The sequence below is a fragment of the Xiphophorus maculatus genome, chromosome 2, assembly GCF_002775205.1.
Source record: "Xiphophorus maculatus strain JP 163 A chromosome 2, X_maculatus-5.0-male, whole genome shotgun sequence".
Classification (NCBI taxonomy): domain Eukaryota; kingdom Metazoa; phylum Chordata; class Actinopteri; order Cyprinodontiformes; family Poeciliidae; genus Xiphophorus; species Xiphophorus maculatus.
Genome location: NC_036444.1, coordinates 18,717,886 through 18,743,528, shown reverse-complemented (window position 1 = coordinate 18,743,528; position 25,643 = coordinate 18,717,886). Strand labels below are relative to the sequence as shown.

At 38.3% G+C, this 25,643-nt stretch overlaps 1 protein-coding gene across 1 annotated transcript in view; it reads left to right on the top strand.

Moving 5' to 3' along the window:
• Window positions 1–11,864: 11,864 nt before the first annotated feature.
• LOC102237762 (transcriptional enhancer factor TEF-1-like) overlaps window positions 11,865–25,643 on the top strand; it is a 44,057-nt gene continuing 30,278 nt past the window's right edge. Inside the window, exon 1 of the mRNA XM_005796237.2 lies at window positions 11,865–12,144. The gene's annotated coding sequence lies outside the window, so the exon portion shown is untranslated. The remainder of the gene's footprint in view (window positions 12,145–25,643) is intronic.

Genomic DNA, 25,643 nt, shown 5'->3' with positions numbered 1-25,643 from the left:
TGGTCTTTGTCTTAATTGCCAAACATTCAATCAGCTCTTTGTATTTTTCTTACAGATCAAAGATATCCTCCCATAGAAGTTCATGGAAGTTAAACTTCTCACTGAGTTCTCTAGACAACTGTGTATGATAGGATATTGACTGCTCATATCTATTCCATAGAATCTCACTTTAAATCGTTTTGACCTGAATGAATCAGCGTCCTAACAGTAAGAAACCAAATTTCTTACTTTTAGAATTATAAATAATCTGAAATTGAATTAAAAAAAACAGAGCACACACTACATTCTGTCTTTATTGACATTTCTGGCAGCACACCTCTGATATTGCAATATTACACCCTCAAGCCTCTATAAAATATTTCAGAAAAGAAAGCATTTGTCAGAGTTGAGTGTGTATCAAGTGTAGCCTTTGAGTCGAAGAATATACTAAAAGTAACATTATCCTGCGGTGATTTCCATCTCCGATGCTTTCATTTCACAACTGCTGCTAGAGGCTCTGAAAGCATGTTATGATCGCTTCCTCTCCGCTCCAGCTCGCCCAGGGAACAATTGAGCTCCTCTTGTTATTACCCGTTACATTATTGTTATTGCATTATTGTTAACATTGTTGCTCTATGCAATGGAGTCACATGGACACACGCCCACATTCCCCTGATTGAAGACCTCAAGAAACGAAGGCGGACTTTTCCTATAATGCAGCTCTAAAGTTTTTGTTGCAACAACAAATAATGTGTGTAACTACAGTCAACGTAGGTAGTTTCAGATATCTCCAATCCAAGGCTGTTACATTTTTTTTTCCCGTGCTAGTCTCACAGTGGGAAGCTTTGCTTTGTTGCATTTCTTTTTTTTTTTTTTTACTTTTTATTCATTCTGCCTGGTTCAAATCGCCTATTTAAATTCAAATTCTGCTCCCATGAGAGCTCAGAGTAAGATTTAAATAGAGATCTGCTCTGCAGTGTTGTCAGGGAACAACAATGACAATCTCGGTCTCAAATAAAAGCACTTTTGGTTGTCTGCGCCTGATTGCTCCGTGTTATTGCATGGCAGCTGCTGCCGGTCATTCCAGGCTCGAGAGAAGAAAGAGAAGTAAGACCATAAAATGAACTGTTAGTCAAAGGATTTACGAAACCTCCCAAGTTCTTTTTTTTTTTTACTTTTTGGTCATTTTACTCATTTATATGAAATTCTAATAAAGGTTGGAGGCGCTGAAGTTGCTTCATCCATCTTGGCTGAAGTTTATTGATTCTGTTTCCAGGGAAACTTTTTAAATGCAGTTTAAGATTGATACTTTGAAGTTCTGAACAAATATTTTAACACATCTATAGTATCTTGGTTGCTGCAGCTTTACTTTTCTTGGTAATTAAGTATTTTTGATAGATCATGGAGACAAGCAGTCATAAGGTTCAATAAATGCTCAAATCACATATATTTTTTGAATTAATTGTGTTTTTTCCTAAGTTTTTATACAACACCATATATTTTCATTGAATTCAATCCTGATCCCAATTGGTCCAGGTGAGTAGTTTTGAATGTGACAAATTATGACCCTGATCAAACCCCCAAAAAGTCCTATTTACTGAAGATTTACTGGAGTCACAACCTATTTCCCTAAAGAAAAGAGCTATGCTTGGAAAAAAAAAAGAAGAAAAAAGTTATTTAAATCATCAGATGTTGTGATGTAAAAAAACAAAATAAAATGTTTGAAACCTAAAGTAAGAACACACATTTTGCAACTAGGTCAAAAAATACACAGTGTACAGGTCCAGATTCTCACAATCCGATACTTTTTTTCTTTTTCTTTTAGAGCTGCCATAGAAAAACATCTGGAATTAAAGCTTTATAGCCCATTAATAAAATAGCTTGTGTATTCATTTGCACTGGTTAGATATATGTTGTTTCATTTTGTCTGAAGTTCACTCTAACTAGCTCCTTAATCTTACATAAGATAAGAATTACTTCCCGTTTCTTCACGCTGTTGCTACATATTTTGTCTACTGTGGTCAGGATAGACTACAAATGACTTAGTCACAGAGCCCTGCTTTAGAAAATATAAAACCAAAAATAAATTTTGTTTTAATTTAAAATATGATTCTTTTCTGTCATATTCATCTTTTAGTAAAAAAAAAAAAAAAAACCTGTACTAACTTGACTGCAGAAGCAGAGATTGACCTCTGACTTCTTTACGAGCCCAATTAAACAATCCGTTGCCTTTAAGGCAATCGATAAATCATCATGTTAATATATTAACATGATTTAAATTAAATCAAAGTTCTGACTATTAAACCTGCGGATGTTTTGCTGGTGCTAAGTACTGCTTTCAGGGGTTGTATCGATGTGTGTTTATATGCTGACTTGTCTTGTTCTCTCTTACTTGTTCAAAGCTCACTCTGGGTGAATATCTACAGCTGCTTGACAATATCACATTGTTTTGAGAAGAGACAGAGACTCGAGAAGGCGGAGGCATTATCAAATGAGACTCCTACAGCTCTGTAGTTCCCATTATGTCTGTCTGTGTGTGTCAGCACATCCTCACTCTTCTCTTAGAGTGAAGGACTCTTACTGAGAGAGCTCTTGGAAATCATGATAAAGGTCAGCGGATTGAATAGCTGCTTTTGTTCACAAAAAATTATATGAACAATTATACAACGCAAGAGGGTCACACTAAATGATATTGTCTAAAGGGGGATGATACACCGAGGAAGGTGGGATCTTTTTATACTTTATAATAAACAGGATATTTTGTTTATGAAGATCTTACAAAATGTTGTGAGGTTTTTTTTTGTCTTTATGTAGCTTTGGCTTACTCTGAACACATTTAGGATTTTCTGTAACATGACTCCAAAACATTTTCCAATAATAATGGATTCAGCACTTTTCCACTCTCAAATTTGTTTTTGTACTTTTTTTTTGCTACTATTTATTTATTTAATCCGAAGGCTTGCTATTCAGAATGGGACAAATGCAGTGCTGTGATAAAGATTTTTCCCCCTTACAGATTTCTTGTGTCAGCTCATGAAATAAATGATAAGAGTGGATAATAATAACCTGAGTAAATACAAAAGCCATTTTAAATGGTGTTTATTCATATAATAGAGAAAATAATATCTAAACCAGCCTGGCCCTATGTGACAAAGTAGTTGTCCCTCAACCTAATTACCTGTTTGTGTCGCCCTTGGAGGCCTTATAATTGGTCTTTATCACCACAGAGGGATTTTTGGCCCTCTCTGCGTTGTGGACATTTTTTAAAATGCAATGCAATGGGTTTTTATCCTGGTGAAATAAAAGTTAAATAAAATCTAAAATACGTTTAAAGCCTGTGCTCAAGAATTGAGAAATGTTCTTACTGATCAGATGTAATATTGTGATCTTAAATGTGTTCTCGAAAGGCGCAAACAGAACATTCATCATAATTAACAGCAACAAAAGGTGTCAGTGTAATAATGTTATTCACTTATTGCTAAAATATGATGAATTTTTCAATAGTATTCGAATGTATTGAATGAGTCTGTATGTCTTCAGATCTATATTCCCAATTACAAATAAACAAATCTCAGTTTGCTTTGCGAATATGCAAAGATTTGTTTGACAAGCTGTGCATGTCACAATACAACAGTTGACTTTAATTAATTAATCGTTTTGGTATTTTGTGTGATGAACCAGCACAAATTTAGTGCACAATTTTAAAGTGTAATTAGCAGCATAGGTGGTTTTGAAAATGTTCCATGTCTAAGAACTTGAAAAGTATAACATGTCCATCAACAGGACAGCTGTTTGTGGTGCACTCCACAAATCTCTTTGTGATAAAGACGCGATAATTTGAAAGAAGCCCAAGAAAAGTCTTCTCTGCATTTTGAAAGCAGATGTTCTGTTCATAGCATCATATTGTTTTGCCAAAAAGTGCTATTGTCAAGTGACACCAAAATCCAACTTTTGGTCCTTCATGCAAAACACTAGTGTGTGCCCAAAAAATTACCAGGTTAAACTTTCACACAGAGATCTAAACAGATCAAAAGTTTGGACACAACTGTGTGTCCAAACTTTTGGTCTGTACTGTATATATATAAATATTTCGTATAATTCCTGAAATTACCCTGTAAATAGCTGCTAGAAAACTTTCTACAATTCAAACATTTTCACTTGCCATATCTACAATTATATACGACAAGTGGTTATATACTGACCACGCCTGCCACTTCTATGGGAAAACAACATTTCACACATTTAGAACAGATTATGTTAAGAAACAACCATTTTATCAGCTCTCTGTGGAGCATTTCTCCAGCTCTATACTCTCCTGTCAGGTGCCTGATTCAAATGCTGTCCCTGACCACTTATCACAATGATAACACAACATAATGACACAAAGGTAAAACTGATTCGATCAGCATTTTTTTTTTTTTTTTTACTTTGGAGGCTCCAGAGGAGTAAAGGTGCTCGGAAGCTCTTGAGTAGTTCATTCTTCCTGTCTTCTCTTCTGAGCGGCGGGATCAATGCCAATCATGGAGACGGAGTCCCTTCCGCTCAGTCCTGTTGCTGCTATCTTTCATGTCTTCTTGTCTGTCTGTGCAGACGAGTCAGATAAATGTCAAACATTCAATAGGAGACAGTTCTTCTACCTGTTCGACTGAAGCAAAGTCTTTCAAAAAGACACAAAGGAAGCGGGAGACCTAGTCTTCCTGCAAGCTTGTGTTTACACCGACATTGCATTCCACACCCTCCGTCCCCCAAGTCATATTGCTAAAATTTCTCTGTCTTTATTATGACTATTTAAATCTCTGTGTGTAGGTAACCAGCTTTTCGTTGATGTGCCTGAAATATCAAAACAAGACACATAGAAAAGAAGTGGAGAAAGTAACACCAAATGTTCAGAAATAGATGTTCTCAAGGAAGAGGAGCTTTAGGGTAAGGTTAGGATTAGTAAAATGATTTCATGCAAAAACATAAAACTATCCTGTATCTCTGAATAATCAAGCAGCTTCAACGATGATGAAGGAAGCATTTTAAGAGAAATGATACATAAGTGAAGAATCAGAGTGTTTGGATAACCTTGTGTAATTATAAGGTACATGAAGGCTCTGTGTGTGCTGTGGATGTATTCACCCAGGTCTTTAGAAGAAGGCTACATAAAACAGAACTTACACATATACAAAAGCTGCACTCTACTGAAGGTTAAATGAAACTTACACAAACTCTCTAGACTAGTATTACCATCATGTGAAGGTAGGCGGCTGAGTTCCAGTCACGCAGCTCAAGGCCAAACGCGTCATTATGAAGATGAATGCGGCCGTGCTCCAGGATTTTTATGCCTGAGACTCTTTTCATTCAAGGGAATGAATTCCATCAGGTGAAAACTTAATTAATTTTTGCGCTCAAGTATTACCTTTATTTCAGGTGAATTATCCATTCACAGTGGCATCCAGTTCTAACAGGAAAGTGTCAAGGTTTGACTTTTTCTTTTTTCGTTTTTAATTGGTTTTCCTGCTTGTGTTAATGGCACAACAATTTTCCACTTGCGTTTACCTGGATTTTGTCTCCGTGAAAACCACAAAGGAAATGACGGCCAGTTTTTTTGTTACTGTCGAACAGAGTTGGACCAACAGAGTTGGGGAAACCTTTTTATTTAGTAAAAAAAAAAAAAAAAAAAAAATCTGCTTTTGAAGTTGCGAAGGACACAAACAGAGAAAGGTTAGCACAAGACTCGTGGTGTTGAGGACGATTTAGTTAAGAAACAAGCGGAGATCAAAGAACGAAAGTGAGAAGAGCAGAAGATTCTAGCTATCAAAATTAATTCATAAACCAAGGAGGCGTGATTAGTAACACAGAAACCAGGTGAGTAACATTAAGGGAATGCCGAACAGTTGAGGGAGGGTGAAAGTCAAGACAGGAAGCACAGAGGGAGCAGAACCAAAACACAAATATTTACAAACCAAAGAGGGAAAAAACTGAAAAACTGAAATGTCTATGTTCTGCAAGAACATAGACATTGCATTTGCAGCCTCTTTTACATGGGGCTACAAAAAGAAAGTTCTTGCTGGCAAAGGCTTTATACTTCAGAAGGTCTTTCCTACTGCAGCAACCAACTTCAACTTCAACCAACTCAGATGCTGCACAAGAAAAAAGGTCTGCTCAGACTGACACACTAATTTTGTAGAGAATGGTATGGTCTTAACACTAATAGAAGAGTCAAGTTCAAAATACACAGAGAACAGAACAAAAAAAAAATCAAGAGCTGAATGAACATAAAGGAATGAATCCATTCAACAAGCCAGACCACATTGTGATCAAAACTCAAGCACAAATGAGCACCAAGAACCACAAACATTTATCATGAAGGCAAACCATCTGAATAGACTTGTCAGACTTGGCCAAATTCTTTTAAATTCACATATTTCCTGACTCAGACACATGTTTTTTTTTGTTGTTGTTGTTTTTGCTTAGTCCAAAACTTTTCAAAAGAGTTTAGGGTACGGTCATCCAAAAGCTGAATATTGGCTTTATCCACTCTGTAGAAATGTTAAGTATGTTCAGGTTTTGGCAACTTATTTTGCTCCTAGTTGTTCACCACCCTGTCATCTTTATTCTGTATGTGTGCTCTTCAAGATGATCAATATACATCCAGCTAAGCATGATCTTGCCTGCATTTGGGTCCAATACACAACAAATTGTACTGTGTAACTGTCGACTTGACATGAGGAAGTCCTCCTCTATTCCAGCCGCTTTGTGCAATGCAGAAGTCTGAAGAAGTGGAGGCAAGCTCTTTGGAGCAACACAGAATCCATGTGTGTGAATGAAAAGGGAACAGCTGGAACAATGCAGCTGCAACAGGGTGAAGACAAAAATGCACACAGGGAGAATGGAAATGGATTTCAGGGGTGATCTGTAAAAGATTGCTATAGGACTGGAGTGAAGGTTTCACCATGGTAGTAAGATGTGCTACGGTTTAAAGATGGTGGAAAGTAGGCAGGAAGTAGAGCGGCAGATATTCATTGAGAATGTTCAAAGAGGATACTAGACAGACAAGACTGAGATAGTTTGGACATGTGCAGAGGAGAGATGATGGATATATTGACCAAATGATGCTGAAAATGAAGTTGCCAGGCAGGAAGGAAAAGAGAAGGTAGAGAAGGAGGATACATACAGAGGATTGGGGAGACAGAGGAAGATGGAGGGGATTCTGGGAGATGGAGGCAGACGATCCCTGTGGGAACCCTGAGTAGAAGACAACTTAATATATATTAATATAATAATATATATTATATATGTATTTGTTCTGAACTGATTCATGTGGATCACTGACAAGTTGAAAAACTCAGAGATGTCGTCATAATAATCTTTAAGGAAAAATGTAGTGCTTATCTAACCTAGATCTGTTTTATTATTAGCAGGTTGGCGCTGGGTCTGCAAAGTCACACAGTTGTTGGCACTGTTGCTTTCCAACAAGAAGATCCTGGGTTCAAATCCTGACCTGGGGTCTTTCTGCATGGAGTTTGCAGGTTCTGCCCATGTGTGGGATTTCTCTAGGTACTCTGGCTGCCTGCCACAGTCCAATAACATGACTGTTATGTCGATTAAAAAAATATATATCTTTTTGTTCTTCTGTGTTTTATTCTTCTCTTTAGATCAATTCTTTTTTTGTTGTTTTTAAACGCTTATTTCCTGCTCTATTTTTCTCCTCTCATTTCTAGTATTTTCTAGTATTTCCCCCCAGCCCTCATGTGCTCTGTCTTTATTTATTATCCAACTGTCTGGAGTGCTTCGAACCCAAACCTACTACTACTAAAAAAAAAAAATCTAAGATTGTTTGCAGTCACATATCATCACAGACAATGAATCTATAGACCATGAATTTATATCAAAGGGTTGTAAAAGTCTTCAAAGTGAGTGCAAACTAATGCATATTCTGCATGAAGCTTTCTTCTTTCTGAGAGCTCCTTTTCTCACCCAGAGTAGTCAGATATGTAATGACCAAAACTATGGTCGAACTATCATTAAATACAAAATCAGAACTTTTAAAAATGTACTCTCATAGGGGCTAAAAAAGGTGAACATCTACTTTTTCCTTCTTGAGAATATTATCCTTAAATAAAGTTAGTCTCAGCAGTGCTTTTATAACAGAAGTAAAACTGCTGGAACATTTTAGTTGCATGTCATTTTACATAAGTCTTCCAGATCCCACAAACAGAAACAAACACAACGGGCTTCCTGTTAGGAAGAGAAGAGGTTTGCTCAGGATTTGTCATCCTGGTAGTAAAATTCTTCTTTACGTGTCTTAAACCACAGTGACGCTCTACTTCTTCAGACTGCACCAAGCAAAGCCAGTTGTTAAAATGGGGATTGTGACTCTCTGCTCATGCTAAAAGTTAAAACATTCCCATAATATACTTATATAGAGTGTCTAAAATTATTTTGCTTAAGTTGTAAGTATTCAATTTACTGATTAAATACATACACTGTATAGCTTTTTTTTTTATATATATATAGTCTATATTGTTTGAAAAACACAGAGTGCTATCAATAAAGTTTCCAGGATATCTACTGACATATTGTGTTGGCCAACCACTAGTGTTTTTAGTTTTGCTTTCATGAATAGACAAATGGTTTTATATAGGTTTAATGGCCCACAGGTACCTTCAACCGGTCAGTTGTGGACTGTTTTGTAAAGAGTTTGAACACTGCTGAGTTATTGTGACCGGGCATCCCCCTCTAGTGTGCACAACGTAAACATAGGCCAAGCGTGACTAATGCTGAAGTTTGAAAGCTTTCTAAAGGACAAAGCAGACTTGTGGAGGGCCGCACCTATGGGAATTATGACTGATTTTCTTTGGATTTCCAGTAATGTCAAATAAAAAAGCAGACTGTTTGAGGTTTTGCCTTAAAATACATCTAAAGCTATGCTTCCATTTTTATAAGAGAAAAAAATGGAAGCTCAGCTCCTGATGACTTCGTATCAGAAGCTTATCATCATCTGGGCCTTGTCAACTTGTTTACCGTTAGTTAATGTTTTGTTTTCAACTGCATCTATATCAATTATTACCAAGTAATTTTTTTCTCTTTCTTAATGTTTGGAATAAGTTACAGAATTTTTATCTATTTTATTTTTTTGTGGAATAGGTTTTATCAACAGTGACTGTTGGGCAAATTAAATGCAAGAACCACCACTGTACCCACCCAACCACAAGGTGGCCCCTGCAGATATTTAGACTGAATCTTTATCCTCACCCTCTAATTACAAGCAGAAAAGAAAACAACATGTAAAATTATAGACTAAGGTTAAAAGGTTAACTTTCTAACTGGTTTCTTTCAACAAGTTCAGATCAGAGCGCATTGATGGTTAAATCTCAAACGTCCAAAACTGGGAAAGTCAGATGGAATTTTCTTTTGCTTCGGTGTGCAAAGGATCTCCCAGGAAGAGAGTGTCAGATTCCTGGCATCCCTGGCGTTAATAAAACATCAGGAAACCAGGTGAGGTCAGGAAACTGAGCTGAGGTCAGACTGTTGACCTCAAGGTCACCGAGCTTGAATGTTTTACTGGCAGGCGCCGTGTTTGCATTGCTCCAAGTCTGAGATTGAGAGTCGCTTCCTTTGGCCAAGAACCGCACAGTCCACACATGAATCAGCTGTTTGTATTCGTCTGGAAGAATTTCATCTTACTCATGCAAACACCGACACGCTGCCATGTGGAATGCCTTTCCTGCCGTCAAGCCCGGCTCGGCGGCGGTGTCGGGTTGCAGTGGGTGTTCCCGGGGATGCGACTCCGGCATATCTGTGTTTGTTTTAAGTCACAGCCCCTCCCTCTGAGGAGATGACAGTCCAGAACAGCCAGAGGGGGTGAAACCTGAGATAGGCAGAGCTTAGTAGTAAACAACAACTCCTTTATGAGGCAGAGGCGGCCGCCTGCTGCATTCAAAGATCTGAGGGAGAGGGACACAAAGCCGCCACCACCCACCCAAACACACACACACACACACACACGCACACACACACACATCAGCCCTGGGGGGTGCATTCAGGGCAGTCTGTGGGTGTGGGGGAGCTGACGCTGTTAGTTTAATCTCACTGTTTGTTAAATTAAAGTGACTCCTCTGAACAGACTTAAACCCTGGACTCGTTCTGTCTGAACTGAAAACAAACCAACTCGAAGGAATATCAACATTGTGTTAGGCTTTCATTTGTTAGTTTTGGGTTAGATCATAAATCTGACGCACCTCACTGAGTTTTGCCTAAAGTACATTGCAAATGCAATCAGTCATCCATCGTCTTTTTCCGTTTTACTTGCAACGAGTCAGACTTTGTTACGATTATTCACTGGTCTTAATCAGATGTTCTTTAGGCCTACAGTAGGTCTTTTGCTGTTTTAAAGGAAAGTTTTGAGTTTTGTCGGTTAACTCACTCAATTTCTAATCTTTGAGAAAGGCCAAAGGTTACACAGTTTCACAGCCAGAAACTATTAACTGGGAACTTGCTATAAATGATCAACTGGTGGATGGTGAACGTTTCAGGTCCTGGGTTGGTTCTGTGTTGTTCTTCCTTTTCCTTCCCTAATTTCTTAAAGGCAAAGATTTCAGACAATGTTTGTCTGCTAGAAATAGACACTTTTTATTTCGTCCTCCATTTATTACTTTAATTTTTATACTTTAAAACATGTTGTTTTGGTCAGATATGGGCAGAACTCGAAAAAAGGCTTAAAAATAAACAACTTATGAAATACTCTGCTTAGAGAATATTTAATTAAAAGGTTTTGTCCAAAGGATATAAATTCTAACTATTTACCTCAAGATTAGCATAGCATAGTGGTGACAGTATTGGGATGCCAATTTCCCCGTTACGTAGAAAATTGAAAAGAAATGAGTCAAAATTAGATTTTTTCCCCCAGAATTAAACAAATGAAAGGATAGTTTATATAAATGAAACCCTGACCTGTAAACAGTGAGGTACTGGAGTGAAATTAAATGGAAAACTGTGAAAAGTTGCAGAAAACCTTCTGCAACCTTCTGCAGACCTTTGGACGGTCTGGCAGCTTGGGGAGCAATTTATGAAGAAAGTTAAGGCGCTTTAAAATTATTCCTCAATAAATTTAGTCATAATAAGAACCTTTCAATGAAAATTGGTACTGCACCTGAAATATGAGAACTAGTCAAAGTCCAAAGAATATTTTTGAAAGACACTAAGAAACTAAGAAACATTGGTAATTTTATTGTGCAGTTGATCATATGTCTTTCTGCACTAATAAAACTAACTAGAAGGTAGTATGGTGTTGGTGGTGTCATGTTGAGGGATGTTTTTTTTTCTTTAGTAGTGTAACAAACAGGCAAACACCTTCCTGCTGAAATCAACATTTTATTGGCCAAAATTAAGGGTCAATGTCCAAAGAAAGAGTTTTAAAATGATTTTCCGAAACCTACAGAGCAACTGATCAAGACCACTGTAACAGATCACAGAAAACTTGTCACCTTGAGGGACAAAGTAGTAATTAATTTAAGCACTGGCTTTATTTTCTCCATACCTAAATCTTAACAGGCCTAAAGCATGCAGTATGTCTGCACAAATACAGAAAATATAAGTCGTGGTATTATTGTTTAAAGTGCCTCTAAAAGTTTCCAAATTAACTCGTCCAAAGCTGCTGTCAGCAGCCTTCTTTGAGCTTTATCCTATCAGTTTGGTCGTCAGCCGAGCAGAACAGACCCTGTTTTTATCTGCCGCCCTCCTCCTCTTTCCCCTCTTCGTCCTCCTCCTCCAGCTCAGCTGAACAGAGTTTGGGCGCTGCACTCTTTTCTTTTGTTGTTGAACGCAGCCCTTACAGTCCGCTCCCTCCCTCCCTCCCTCCCTCTCTTTCCTTTTTTTTCCACCCATCCTCCCATCGCTCACTCACTCACTCCGTTTCATCCAGGGTGACGCCAGTCCCTCTCACCCCGCCCCGTTCAACTCAGTCCGCTGCGTTCATTTCATTCCTGCTCCCATTCCGCGCATATTTCGCATCCTTGGAGAGACGCTGCGCATTTTACGCACTCAGCGCGCCCCGATCCTTCATCAAGGCGAAGCCGAGGGCGGACTCCGGAGTTGGCCGAGCGCTTCCCGGTTCCGCGGCGGCTCCGATCCGTTGGGAAAGTGTGGGAATTAAAGGAGAAAAGCGGCGTTTGGATCGAGGTAAGTTCCCGAGGAGGAGCCCCCCCCCCCTCCACTTCATCCCCTCCACCACCTCCTCCTCTTCAGCCTGCGCGTCTCAAATCCCCCGGACGTTTAGCGTGTTTCTTTAAAAATAAATAAATAAATAAATAATAATAAAAAAATAGAGTAGTTTGAGCCAAATGGGTAGAAACATCTCAACATGTGGATGTTAAACAAGTCTAACAAGCTGATTATTCCTGAACCGCGTAGAGCTTCACAGCGGCTGTCGCTTCCACTCCAGTTTTATTATTTCCCCTTTTCCCTTTTCGACACCGAGACCCCCTCCCCAAAAAATCTCGCTCTTTTGACACTTTCTTTTCCCCTTTTCTCCCTCTTCTGGTACGTTTCATACGGTAGAGCTGAGCCTACGGGTGTCCGTAAATGGAGCAGCGTGTTGGAGAAGAGAAGCTTTCCGCTCGCAGAGCTGGGAGGCAGCTTAACAAAGCTGGGAGTGAATGGGGGACTTGTTGCATCGGCGGGGTTTTCTCTCTCCCTACACAGCCAGGCAGGCAGGCAGGCAGGCCCCAGTCAGGGAAACAGGCCACAGGCTGATAACAGCTAGTGTTTACCCAGTGGACACAGCACATCATCTGCTTCAGGAAAACACCAACATACAGGCTTTTGAAATCAGAGAGGGAAAGAAACCCCTCAGATTTTTGGAGCTAAAACACTTTTTTTCTTTTTTTTTTTTTTTGTTCATGCTGACACAGCTTCACTCTGCTGTGTAACATGTTGCTGATCCATATTCGTGTCTTGTTTTCCTTTCTGTCATTATCAGCGTTGGTGGAGACTTTTCTCAGAACATCTTTTAAACCCCCTTCACTCTTGTGTTTTAAATATTGATTAAAGGGCTGCTCTCTGCCCCTTTTATAGCCTGAGATCTGTGGCAGCGCAGGCCAAACCACAATGTAATTATTGGAGGAAAATTACAGCCCTTAAGGATGAAACAGGGCAGATGCACTTCTTCTGGAACAGTAAGCCGTTTGTCAGATGTTTGGGAGGTGTGTGTGAAATATAAATATATATATATATATAAAAAAGGAAGAAAAATCAGAGAAGGAGAGTTGGTGCCTGTTTGTTGATTGTTTTGTTTTTTTGTGGTGTTTAGATGAGTGTTAACTTAGTGGTAACGAGGAGGTGTAAGCTGAGAAAACAGACTGAATCCATGGAATTTGTCTGTTGTTTTGAAATGCTGAAAAAAGTGCAGACTTATTGAACTGCAATATTTCAGTCGCAGAAATTAATTATGCAAGTTGTTTTTGTAAAAAATAAAAAGATCATAATTTTCTGCAGATACTGATTTAAAGAAATATTTATGATGTGATCTGAGTTTTATGCTGGATAAGTTCTGATATGCAATAGGAAAACATCAAACTGTCCAGACTTCTTTGAGGTCAGACTTGCCAATTTCGAACTGTTCCAATTTTCTTTCTCTTCTATGATTTAGAAATGAGAAAAAAAGTTTTCAAGTACCTCGATCGAGATAGTAGTTTTCAACCCGACAGTAATTAAGGGATCTACAGGACTGGAATACATACTCACATTATCTGAACTATTTTTCCTTGATTGGCTTTTATATTGATCAGTGATACCAGGTCAAACACTGGAAAGTCACTTTATTTTATACTTTTGCCTTAAAATGCATTAAAGCTAAGAACTGCCACCATTTTCTGGTCAGTAAAAGCATCATTCCTGAGCCCGTCCACTTCGTTTGAGTACAACAATAATCAGTTAAACTTCATTAACATTTGTTTTTGTTCATAAATGGAGATAATCTTGATTGCTTCAGTTTCTGTTGGACTCAGAGCTTCTACCTTGATCAAAAAACCTGCAACATGTTTTAATTTTTATTAAGTGAGCTGCTCCTGAAACTTTTCGAATGAACTCTGGACCCTCAGAATGTCATACCTATGTTGTAGCATGGTGGTGGTATGTCATGCTCCGTGATGCTTTTCCATCACAGCATGGGAGTTTAGAGGTAAATATTTTTGAGCTGAACTCAGAAATCTGTACTGATCGGGAAAAGTCTGATTGGTTCGCCTATAGAGTTCGGGCTTTGTTTGCTTGATTTGATTTTAACGTTATTATGATGTGTGTATGGAAGAAATGTACAAGTGTAAGTTGAGAGAAGTGATTCATGTCGCAAAATATTTTTTATTTCAGTTAAAAATATCGAATTGATCAGTTTTTAAACTGCAATATTTTTGTTGTAGGAAGACAAAAATAGGGCTTATTTGCAACAATGAATACTCAAATTATCCAGAGATGGACATATAACAATTTTTCTGTCAGATAGTAAATTCCAGTTTTCTGGAATCAGAGAGTTGCCTATTCTGATTCCGCATATAGTCCGTTAAGGATTATAAGATAGGGATTATGAAGGAAAAAGCCTCCACTGGATTCCTTGACAGAAGTAATATTTTTGAATCATACAGAAAATGAAGAAATTAAAATATAATTTTGGCTACAGAGTTTTTTTTCTGTTTAAAATTAAAACGGATATGTTTAGAGAGTATTGTGTGCATTTAGTTGCATTTAGACTGTTTTTTTGGGGGGGATTTGGTTTTTTAAATTGAGATGCACCAGTCCACCAACCTGACATTGGAATTTGCCAGGTGATGATAGGTGATGGACTGGTCATATAATTTAAAAAAATGATGATCTTTCTTCTAATTTACTAAATGCAACAACTGTAATCTCCCATAAATTCAGTTAAATTCAGTTAATAAATGCACCAACCAACAGCATGTGTCACATTTAAAAAAAAATCAGACAAAGGTTTAGAACATATGCTTTGATGAATAAGTGAAGTAATTCATTATTATCTCCATCAAGAAACCTTTGACACATATTTCTAAATCTGTTCAAGTTTTTGACTCTTCTTGCTTGGTGGCATATCTTTAAAAAATCATACTGACAGGTTTTGTTTCTTTTCTTTTTTTTTGTCAATAAATGAAAAGCTGTAACTATCCTGAAAGTGTAACAGAGAAAGCAGAGGGCGTTTGTGTGTCTGTCATTGTGTTTAAGCTTGCTTTGTCAGTCACTCTGGGCAAACAGTCTCCACTTTCCTCCCCCCTCAGTGCCTCTCCTTCTCCTCTCCAGTTCGTTGACATCTGTTTTGAGAGCTCCATGCACCTGTAGAGATCGAGGAAGTGTGTGTGTGTGTGTGTGTGGGGGGGGGGGGGGGGGGGGGGGCATGTGTATGTGTATGTTGAAGAGAGAGGGAGAGAGGGAGGGAGGTGCAAAATGCAAATCCGTGGATTTGTTCTGGGTCCGAGCAACGCAGACCGACTGACTAACGACCATTTGGTGTGTGTGTGGTGTGTGTGCGTGTGTACACTTGTGTGTTTGCCTCTTGCCGTCCAGGCCCCTATTGTTGCAGCAGCAGCAACAGGCGTCGCTGGCTGAGGACGCACCATATGTTCTCTGTGCGCTTTAGCCACAAACCGCTCACGTTTATGTGTGTGTTCATCTCTTCCACCAATGCTGCTGCAATATGGTGGAGTTTGGAGCCGACGGGCAGCTCGCAGCCTCCTTCCTCCTCCTCCTTGTTGTCTCATCTGTCGTCTCATTTCTCGGCACAAAATCCGGCACACAGATTTTTTTTTCTTATGGGCCGGGATTAAGGAGGGAAATCTTCCCGGCACGAAATGAAGTCTTGTGACGTTGCGCTTTGTTTTATTTCTGATGATCTTTTGAATTTTCTAAGCAGAATGTTTTGAGGGCAGTGCATCTAGTCAATGGGATGAATCAACAGGTGATACTCTAAATCCCGTCGGCAGCCAATTGGAGATTTTCCCTTTTTGTCCTTGCTTTACCCTCTGCCCTTAAAGCGCTCCTCAGATTTTAACACCCGGCAGGACACACCAGGATAAATTTATTCAGGCGTATCAAAAAACTGAAAGCAGGGTGTTCAGGTGGGGCGAGAGTCTGAGTTCCAGTGTAATGAAATTTGGGGAGCGGAGACAGTTTATTAGAACAACAATGCTGAGTGTTTAGGGGCGAAGCAGTTAGGTGGGGTAAGAGAGGTTGAAGCAGGGGAGGGGGCAGGCTTTGTTTAGAGGACTGGGGGAACAATGGGCATCCTCCTGGGTGGGGTGTGGGAGTGTGTGGGGATGGGTGGGGAGGGGGTGCTGCTGGTTTCTGGCTGCAGGAGGCCAGTAGATCCAGTGCTGGCTTGTCTGACCAGCTGGACGCCCTCCTCACTTTCATGTTCATAGTAATGCTGAGCAGGTTCAGGCTCCGAGGTATATAAAAGTTTTAAATAGTTTGGGTTTAAGACTATTCTCTCTATTTGTTTAAGTCTTTTTAATAAACGACAACAGAAAGTACCAGAGTGGTCACACTTTTCTGTGGTCGTATGTGTCGGCACAGCACCTCCCCCACCTGTTGCTGCAGACTGCCAGCTGGCTGAAAGACAGCTCCAACACGGATTTGAAAGGGCAATATTACTACACAAAACTATATAATATTCTGTATTAGCACTTGAAAACTATACTACTAATTGTAACATGTGCTTAATCTATAATATTTCTAGGTAGGTATTAAAAAGGTTACAAAAACCAAAGCCATAGCAAAAACGTTTAGCTCTACCATACTTCCTGTTAAAATCCCTTGTAATCAAATGCCATAAACCTCCTGGAGTTTTCCTCCCACACCTGTTGCTGCACACTGCTGCTCTGCTGGCTAAAAGAAGGCCCCTGCACTTGTCCCTCGCTTAGAATACAAATTAAAGGCTCTTCCTTATTGAATAGCCCGATGAATTAACTGGATAATGATAGCTTGTTCCTTTTTGTGCTGCTCTCTAAAGAAAATTATGGCAAAGATTATGCTGACCAAGGGAAGCACTTGGGAAACTACTACTGAACTGAGTAGTTTTTATTCTTTTTTTTTTTGATTAAGTCTTAATATCAAGATTTTTACTTTTGAAATCAAAACCAATTAAATCACATAAGGATTTTTTGTAGTCTCTATTGTGGTTCAATAATAGGAATACCTTTTTTCAGTTTTTAATAAAACAAATAATTACATTTTATTATTTAATTTTTCTCATAATTACCATAACACCATAAAACGGGGTGAATATTTTTACTGTGGCCTTACTGGACATAATGGCCAGAATCTAATGCAGACACCTTCAAAAATGTGTCTTCATTGGTTCTGCTGATCAGTTTTATGACATAGTTTCTCAGTCAGAAGAAGTAATAGACTTTTTTCTAAAATTAGGTAGCTTTTATCTTTTAAAGGTTTTTAGTTGCATAGTTTTGAGAGATTAATCGTCTCTAGTGTGTTGTCCAGTGTGAGACAAAAAGGTTGCAGTGCATCAGAAAAGTGCTTCAGTGTCTCACCTCCGGGTTGTAAATGTGGTCATTTGTCCTGGTCTGTGTGGGTCCATAGAGAGGTCAGCTCTGTGCAGGCAAACATTTCAACAGGAAAAAAAAAAAGGTAAACTACAGCTGTGATGAGAAGAAGGAAAACATACACAAAGCAGTATTGTGGGAGGAGATTTACTGTTAACCACAACAGACCTCTGAACCAGCAAATTCCTCCAATTTTAAAGGATCCTTTTGATTCATTCACTTACTCCACATATATGTATATATCTTGATAATAATGTTTTTTTCTTTATCTGCTGCTGGTGATGTTTGTCATTGCAAATGAACAGTAAAATACGACTCACAATACTCGCAACTAAAACTTCAGATTATATTACTATGAGTAAGTACCCATATTTACTGTCAGATTTTCATGTATCTTCAATGTTTATATTTATTTGTATGACTAATGTGACGCTAAAAAAATGATAAAAATCAATGTTCAGATAGTTTAACCTTTTTTAAAAATAATAATGAAACCAAAAAAGGAGACAGAGGATGGGACAATATCCCATCCTTTCTGCCTTTCAGCTAAGTGAATGGATCCAACCCCCAACCTCACCACCACCTTACTCCATAGGAAGCCTGAATCAACCCTGGTGTTTCCTGAGCACAGCAGGAAGTGAACAGGAAGCCTTGATTCAGACTAATTCTTGTGTACTTTCCCGGTTGGAGGAATTGACATGATAAACACGGTGCCGAGAGGGACAACAGCTTCACTCCGCTCTCCGATACTGTCACAGCAGACCAAGTCTTCCCTGCTGCCGCCTGCTCACCGCCTCTGCTTTCGTGCAGTCGGGCACCGATTGCTCTCTGTTGGTTAACTTGATGCACGGTGGACATTTTGGCATCTTTGTCTTTTCCTGGAATCGCTTCCTTGCAAACCGTCTTCTGTTGATGCCATTAGCGTTAGCAGCTGAGGATTGGGACAGGAAATGAAACAAAAAAAAAAAGAAATGTGATCCTCCATTAGAGGCAGCGGGACTGTTTAAGTTTTAAGAGGAAGTAACATGTTTAATCGTTCTTCATAAATAAAAAGGAGCTCTTAGCAATTGAATGTGCTTTTCCGGTCTTGCTGATGGAGCTAAAGCTCTGAGCTTATCAGTTTCTAAACTGGAGCTCTGGTGACTTTTCTTTTTTTTTTTTATTTAAAAGCACAAACACACTACAGTTAAATGATTGTTTATGATTAAACATGGTCCTCCAAGCCTTGGAACTAGTTGTAGAAATAAGTTGGAAATGGTAGCTTTCCTCCAGGATGGCAATAGAGCGGATGGATCTTGAGACATTTCCTTCTTTTTTAAATTGACAAAGAACAAAAAGAAGAATAAGAAAAGTTATTTCAGGATTGGGGAATAAAACGTGCTGGAGAGAGAGGGAGCAACACAAAGAAATGAAACATAAATGATGAAGGAAGATGCAACAGATCACTTTTTAGCAGATTACGTGAAAAACAGACTTTGATGCTGCTTAATACAATGAGTCAGGCGTTAAATCAGCTGTGGTTGGAAACTATTAAAGAATCCACTTCTCTTGCAAACAGATGCTATTGATGTTTTTCAACAGAAAATATTTTAGTCTATCAAATTAGTGATGAGGATTCTGCCCGAATTATGGAAGCTTATTATGAAATCCTGGAGATTTGCTCTTATATCTATAAGAAATCTTTTCTTTCCTTTTCTGTTTGGAGGGCTGAGATTAGTGAACTTAATGAGGTTCTGTTGCCCAGTCAGTAACATTTCAAGATCAAGTGGCCACTTTGACTTTCCATGTTTATTTTTAAAACTGACAATTAACACAACCAGATTAAATCAACTCATTTAGCTCAGCCTTTAGAAGGTATGAAATAATCAATTCTTTCTTCTGCTTGTTGTTATTAACCTTCGTCAGGTTGGTTTTTGTTGTTTCAGGTTTTCCCTTTTTACTGTGAAATTCCTGGGCAGAAAATTAATTCCAGTGGTTTATTTTTGCTAGTATCAGCTAAATCAAATTCTTAAATTTTATTTTTATTTTTATTTTCACTAAATTAAAGAAGCAATTTTGATATTTTGTAAGAAATGTAGCCAATATATTGTGTGTCCTCCTGTTTGCAGAAAGACAGTGCGCAGCAACAGGAGGAGCAGAGAAAACTTGAGTCACTCTGACACATTCTCAGATTTTTCATGATTAAAATGACTTTTCTGTTTTAACCCAAGTGCATCGTGGAAACATCCCAGATGTAGATGCACCAGTGCTGTCTCAGCTCGTCTGAGAATTATATCACTTACATATAACTCATCTAAATGAAATGAAATGACATCAGACATGTGCCACTGATGTCATTTCAAAAACATAATTTAATGAAATCGGTCATTTGTAAACAGACTGGAAGATCTTTTTACAGAGGTATGCATTTTTAGCACAGCAAAAATAATTTAGATTATAAAATAATCAGTTTGTGCATCAACGTGTCTTTCTTTTAATCTTTCAGATTTTTATTAAACTGTAATCAAAGTGGAGTGAAAAACATGATGTTTGTCCTTGTGTTTACAAACATTTTGATGCATTTAATTTACAAGAAAAAAACCAAAAACTTTTCAGTATTTGACCCATCGATCCCCATTTAGAGCAGTTTGATGGATAACTGACTAACTTGGATCACTGACCGATTGGTTATGGAGGCATAATCTGCTTGGTTGTCTGTTCAGAGGAAGTGGTGGTGTGTGGAAAGGATGATATTAATATTAGAATTAAAATTCATTCAGTGCTGTTGTATACTCCGCCGCTCTCCTGCATGGTTACAGGCTGAACAAGTCTCCGCACTCCCTGCCTCCTAACCTGCGTCCGTCTAAATAAAGCAACACCCAAGTTTTAATGGACCACAGATGGAAAATACAGTTCAGGGGGCTAATTCACTTTGCACTCGTGTTTGTGTGTTTTGAGGAGAGTAGGAGCGAGTGGAGCCCGCGCGAGCTGCAGAGGATGTAATTGTGGTGAGAGATGGGGGAGATGGAGGTCACTGTACTCTTTTCAAGCTCGTGCAGCCGCACAATGCTTCTTTGCAAGGTGTTGGATAAGACTCATCCATGGACGCACGCACATGCAGCACGTGTGTTCAGCCGTGGCACAATGCTCCCGTGTTCACACTTATTAAATGGTGTTGGTATTGCTGCAACCTCCCCAGGCTTCTTGCTTTTTTTTTCTTCTTTTTTTTTTTCTCTGACTCGTGTAGGATTTCATTCCATGTGGGCGTGTGTGTGTGATGGTGCACATGTGACAACAACCATCCCTTTCCACCAGGAAGAAACTGGATAATGGCTTAGCCTTACTCAGCAAAAAAAAAAAAAAAAAAAAATCAAAAACTGTTTGGAGAAGAATGACAGACCGTGGATAGAGGAGCTGCCGGCAAAAACCTTTTACCATCACTTTTCCACGAGGAAATAAGCACTTCACTGTATCAGTGTGCAATCTGTGACGAATTACTAAGTGTGTGCATAAATGGTAATGCCTCTGAGAAGAGATGGTAAAATAATGAGAGACACATGCTGTGAATTACAGCCTCTTTACCACTCATAAAGCGACTCTCTCCATCTATCTCAAGTGTGTATTAGCGCCTAAAAAGAATAAAATTAAGCTTTACTGGTTACTTCGCTGCAAAGCTTTGGCGGGAGCACCATTGAATATTTTACCTTTATCTTCTTGTGTTTCTTTTTAATACACAGAGGTTCGAACTAATCATCTCTAGACTCTAAAAGACTTATTTTTCTCTCCATATTGTCTGAGATGAATTGATTTGAGATGAATTCAGTAAAACTAGGTCCATGTGACGATGGAATATGAATACAGGGATGTGCGTCAATGCCGAAACAAAAAAAAAAAGTGTTGAGGTGAGTTGCGTCAATATTTAGATGCAGAGATCTAATACTTTTGCAGTGTTTCTGCTGGTAGTCCAGTTCAACTTTTATTAAAGAATAACCAGTTTTTTTTTGTTTTTGACAGTAATTCATACCTTTCCTGTTTTAGGTTAGCTAGGGTTATCAAAATGATTTCAATTTGCACATTACTCACAGAGAAATTAGGTCTTTGCCAACCTGGACTAAAAGGCCAGTCAGTGAAGAAAAAGCCATTGCCCCAAAAGCAATATGAAAACACATTGCATTTAATAAATGCACACAAAAACAGTAGGAAGCTTGAAAGTGTGAGAATATCACCCCTTAAGTATGAAGCAGCAGCATCATGTCATGTGTTTCTGGTGGAGGGAATGATGCACTGCCCAGAGTGTTAAAGTGGCAAATGGGTGTTTAAAACAGACAATGACCCTAAACATGCTGTCAGATTACTTAAAAAGGGCCTGAGGGAAAGCAAAGCTAGTTACACCAGTTCTGGGACTGAAATGCACCAAGCTACTATGCAAAGATTTTGAAGGGTGACCCAACAATATTTGACTCAACCATACAGTTTACAAGGAAATACATGTCAACTTATGAACAATGAGACCTTACAAAAAGGCTTAAAAAACTCTACCGTTTATTTTGACATTTAGCAAGCAAAATCAACTTTGCTAATTCCTGTTGAACTAAAACAGGAAAAGTGAGGGGATGAAAGGTTAGGAGTGTTTTAATGCAGTATATCTAAATATCTGATTTCAGCGGTTTATGTATTGAAAAGTAGCTTTCCACCTTCAGAACCTACAGGAAACACTATTCAATATTAGTGTGATGATAATTTGAAGATGTCCTTGAAACATTTCAGTCAGTTTGTACAGCTTTCTGAAAAGGCAATTTTTCTTTCCTGCTTTCTGACCTCTGCATACATTTGCCACCCTGTGCTGTCATGTGTGAGTGGATCATAAGTGGACATCTCACAGAGGAGAGAATCTGGCTGAAAACTACTGACTGAGCTGCGCTCAAAGCACATGCAGAGGCAGGCATGGACACGTGTCCTCAGCAGAACTCGTGTTGTTGGCCCTTTGACCCCTGTGCAGAAAGGCATTGACTCTAATGGATGTGATGCGCAGCAATACAAGGGAGGTTGCTGGCTGTTTTCCTCAGAGGCTCTAATGTCAGCTGATATTTGATGATAATCAGATCAAAGAAAACAAGTCATTTGAGATGCTGTGGGTTATCAGTGTTGGAAGCAAGGATTGCTGTACAAGTCAGGTCTACAAGGACTACAGTACTTAAAATTTCCCCAGTTGTACTTGAAAACTTAATCCATCATTTGCCATGCTTCTTTCCAATCTTTGGGATGTTTCTTATTAGGGGTGGATTATTTAAGCTTAAAATGTTATTGTGTTTTGCAGTGTTTGTAGCTATAAAGATAAAACTTACTATATATTAATTAAGCACTTAATAAGGTGTATTTGGCAATGCAGTCTCTGACTGTACACACTAAGAAGCAAATATGGCTCTACAAATAATAATACTTACACATTATCTCCAGGGACATGAAGAAGTGCCAGTTGCTAAAGAGTGCACAATAATCTCATCAATCCATATTTTCAAATATTAGTGACTAATAATGCTTTTATTGAACTAATACTTAAAAAAAAATTTAAATAGCACATTTTACATTACTGTTACTGTTTACTTTTGCAGTTTGCTAACATCATTCAGAGTTTGTCATAATCACTATAACATTAATTTTTTTATTGCAATATTTAATCTTTGTTCTGACTATAGCAAAAGATTATGCAATAATAACTTTTAAAGAAAGCTCCTCCAACACTTGAGGCAGAGGCAGCTTCTAAATCCACCTACTGGAGCACACATGCACACAAACACTGGTGCATAGTTATTTTGTTAGGTTTTATTAGGAGTTTTTTTCTTTTTAAATTATATTCTTTTTTTCCTTTGTTTTTGTTTTGTCGTTGTTAATAATTGTCATTTTCCTTTTTCCACCCACTACCTGTTTCTCCTTGTTACTGGGATGGCATTTTCACTTTCATGTCTGAGTCTGACTCAATCTGTCACACTATTAAGTCAATAAAGTCAGTTGTGCAACAGGAGGAATATCATAGTAAATTATGAGTGAGTTATTAGTATTTTTAGGATCGTTTATCAATGTTTAACTACAAGAAAAAAATAAAGATTTTCCAATTTTAAGTATATAAGTACAAAATAGTTTGTTTATGAGTTCAAAACAGAAGTAGGTTGGGATGAAATGTTAATGGTTTAAATAGGGATTCAAATTGCCCCTAAAACTACCATTTTAAAAACATATGGAGCGCTGTAAGGGTGTATGGAAAATCATTTTTAAAAAGTTGCACTTAGTACAGAAATCTACACATGTCCTCCATAGGGTCCAGTTTGGTGTTCAAGGACACACACTACATCAGTTGCAGCTGAAATCAGATGCCTATAAATACATTCAGACCTTTTGAATAACATGAAGTGTTTTTGAAGGATCTCACCTTGTGGAAATCTGCAGTGGAGGCCGTTAGCATAGCAAGACAAATGAAGCACCCCTGAGTCTGTTCAGAGATACCGAATGCTTTGGTCACATTTGCACCCATAAAAAAATGAAAGTAGTGCCATACAGTCTGTCCTTGATGTAAAATGAAAATTATTCCATGAAAAGTGGAATTGCAGTACGAACCGATATTCGGGATAATTCCACACAGTCTTAACATGTGGCATTCCACAGTGGATCGGATGATTGTTTGAAATGAGGATTGTGATAAAACATGGAAGATGAAGGAGCAGTATTAGTTTAAACGTGAACACGTGTTGCTTCTGATGGAGGCCGATGAATGCTAAATGGGAAAGTGGGGGGAAAAAAAAGCTAAAACAGGGTGAGGTGAGAGTTGAAGGCAGCTGTGGGATTGTGGCTGGATGCCCTCTGTGTGCGCTCCTAAGGGCTGGCACTGAGTCCCTGAAGCCTGCTGTCCTGGCTGGAGAGGCCGAGGCTTGTGCTGCTGGGGACTCCCAATGTGTGGCAAGCATCTTTCTCCAGCGTCCATCTGCTACTGATTCTCTCTTTCTGCTATATCTCTTCTTAGATTGTTATTATTATTGTCTTAAGGGAAAGTTTAGCATTTCACAGGTGGGCACCTGTGCAGTAGTTACAAGAAATCAGTATGTTACCAGCTGTAGGGATCTCAGTTTGGAGAATGGTAGATAGGCGCTCATCCAGGATATGTGCTTTCAATTTTCAGAGGAAAGTGTGTGTTTGGTGCAATTTTCTAACATTTGTAACAACAATTAAAATGCTCCAAGCACTTTATGTCAATGTTTAATGCTAATCTAATGTTTTTACTTGAGAGTAAAGACTTGTCTAAAGGCTAAAACATATCATTTTTATATAAAAAGAAATCTTACCCATTTTATAAAAATCTTACTTATTTAAAAATCAGTTGTAAAAAATATTGAATTTTGAACTCTCCCATCATCAATACAAGATCTTGGAATGAAAAAAAAAATATGCATAGGATTGTATATTTTATTTGGTAAGGTAGTATAAATTAAAGCCAAGCAATAATAACCAGTAAAGCTAGAGCAATCTGTGTATAGTTACATAAATTCTGTCAGTTTGTATCTTTAAAGCTGTAATAAACCAATGTGAGTCATTTGTAAAAGGAAAAATAGGTGAAAATGCAGGATTGCTTAGTTAATGTTGGTTAATGGGATAAAACTAACAGTAATCTATCCACTCATATATTATCTGGACATGCTTATTCTTGCGGGGTTGCAAAGTGAGGTTTTGGGGGCTACTGGTGTCTATCTCCAGTGGTGACTAATGAAATCTAACCAAGTTAAGATACAAAGTGGTTAGTTTTTGCTTACATTGGACACAGACAGTGTGTGTGAAAGGAAAAACTTTGTGAAATGTAGTTGCTATAACAGCATTTTGCCCAGATGGTTTTTATTTATTTCGAATGTGTCAGAAGTATAAAATCACACACATGAACAAGGAATGCAAAAGACACATATTTTTGTACCACAATAATCTTAACATGCTTGGCAAGGAGTAGGAAGAAGTAGGACACTTATGAACCCCATAAACTAATACAATATTTTCAGATGGACCCTTATTATTATTTTAAAAAAGATATAAGTTAATTAGCATTAATTAACAGGGCAGAGAAGAACTGACCAGATTAGCCTTTGGAGTTTTCACAGAATA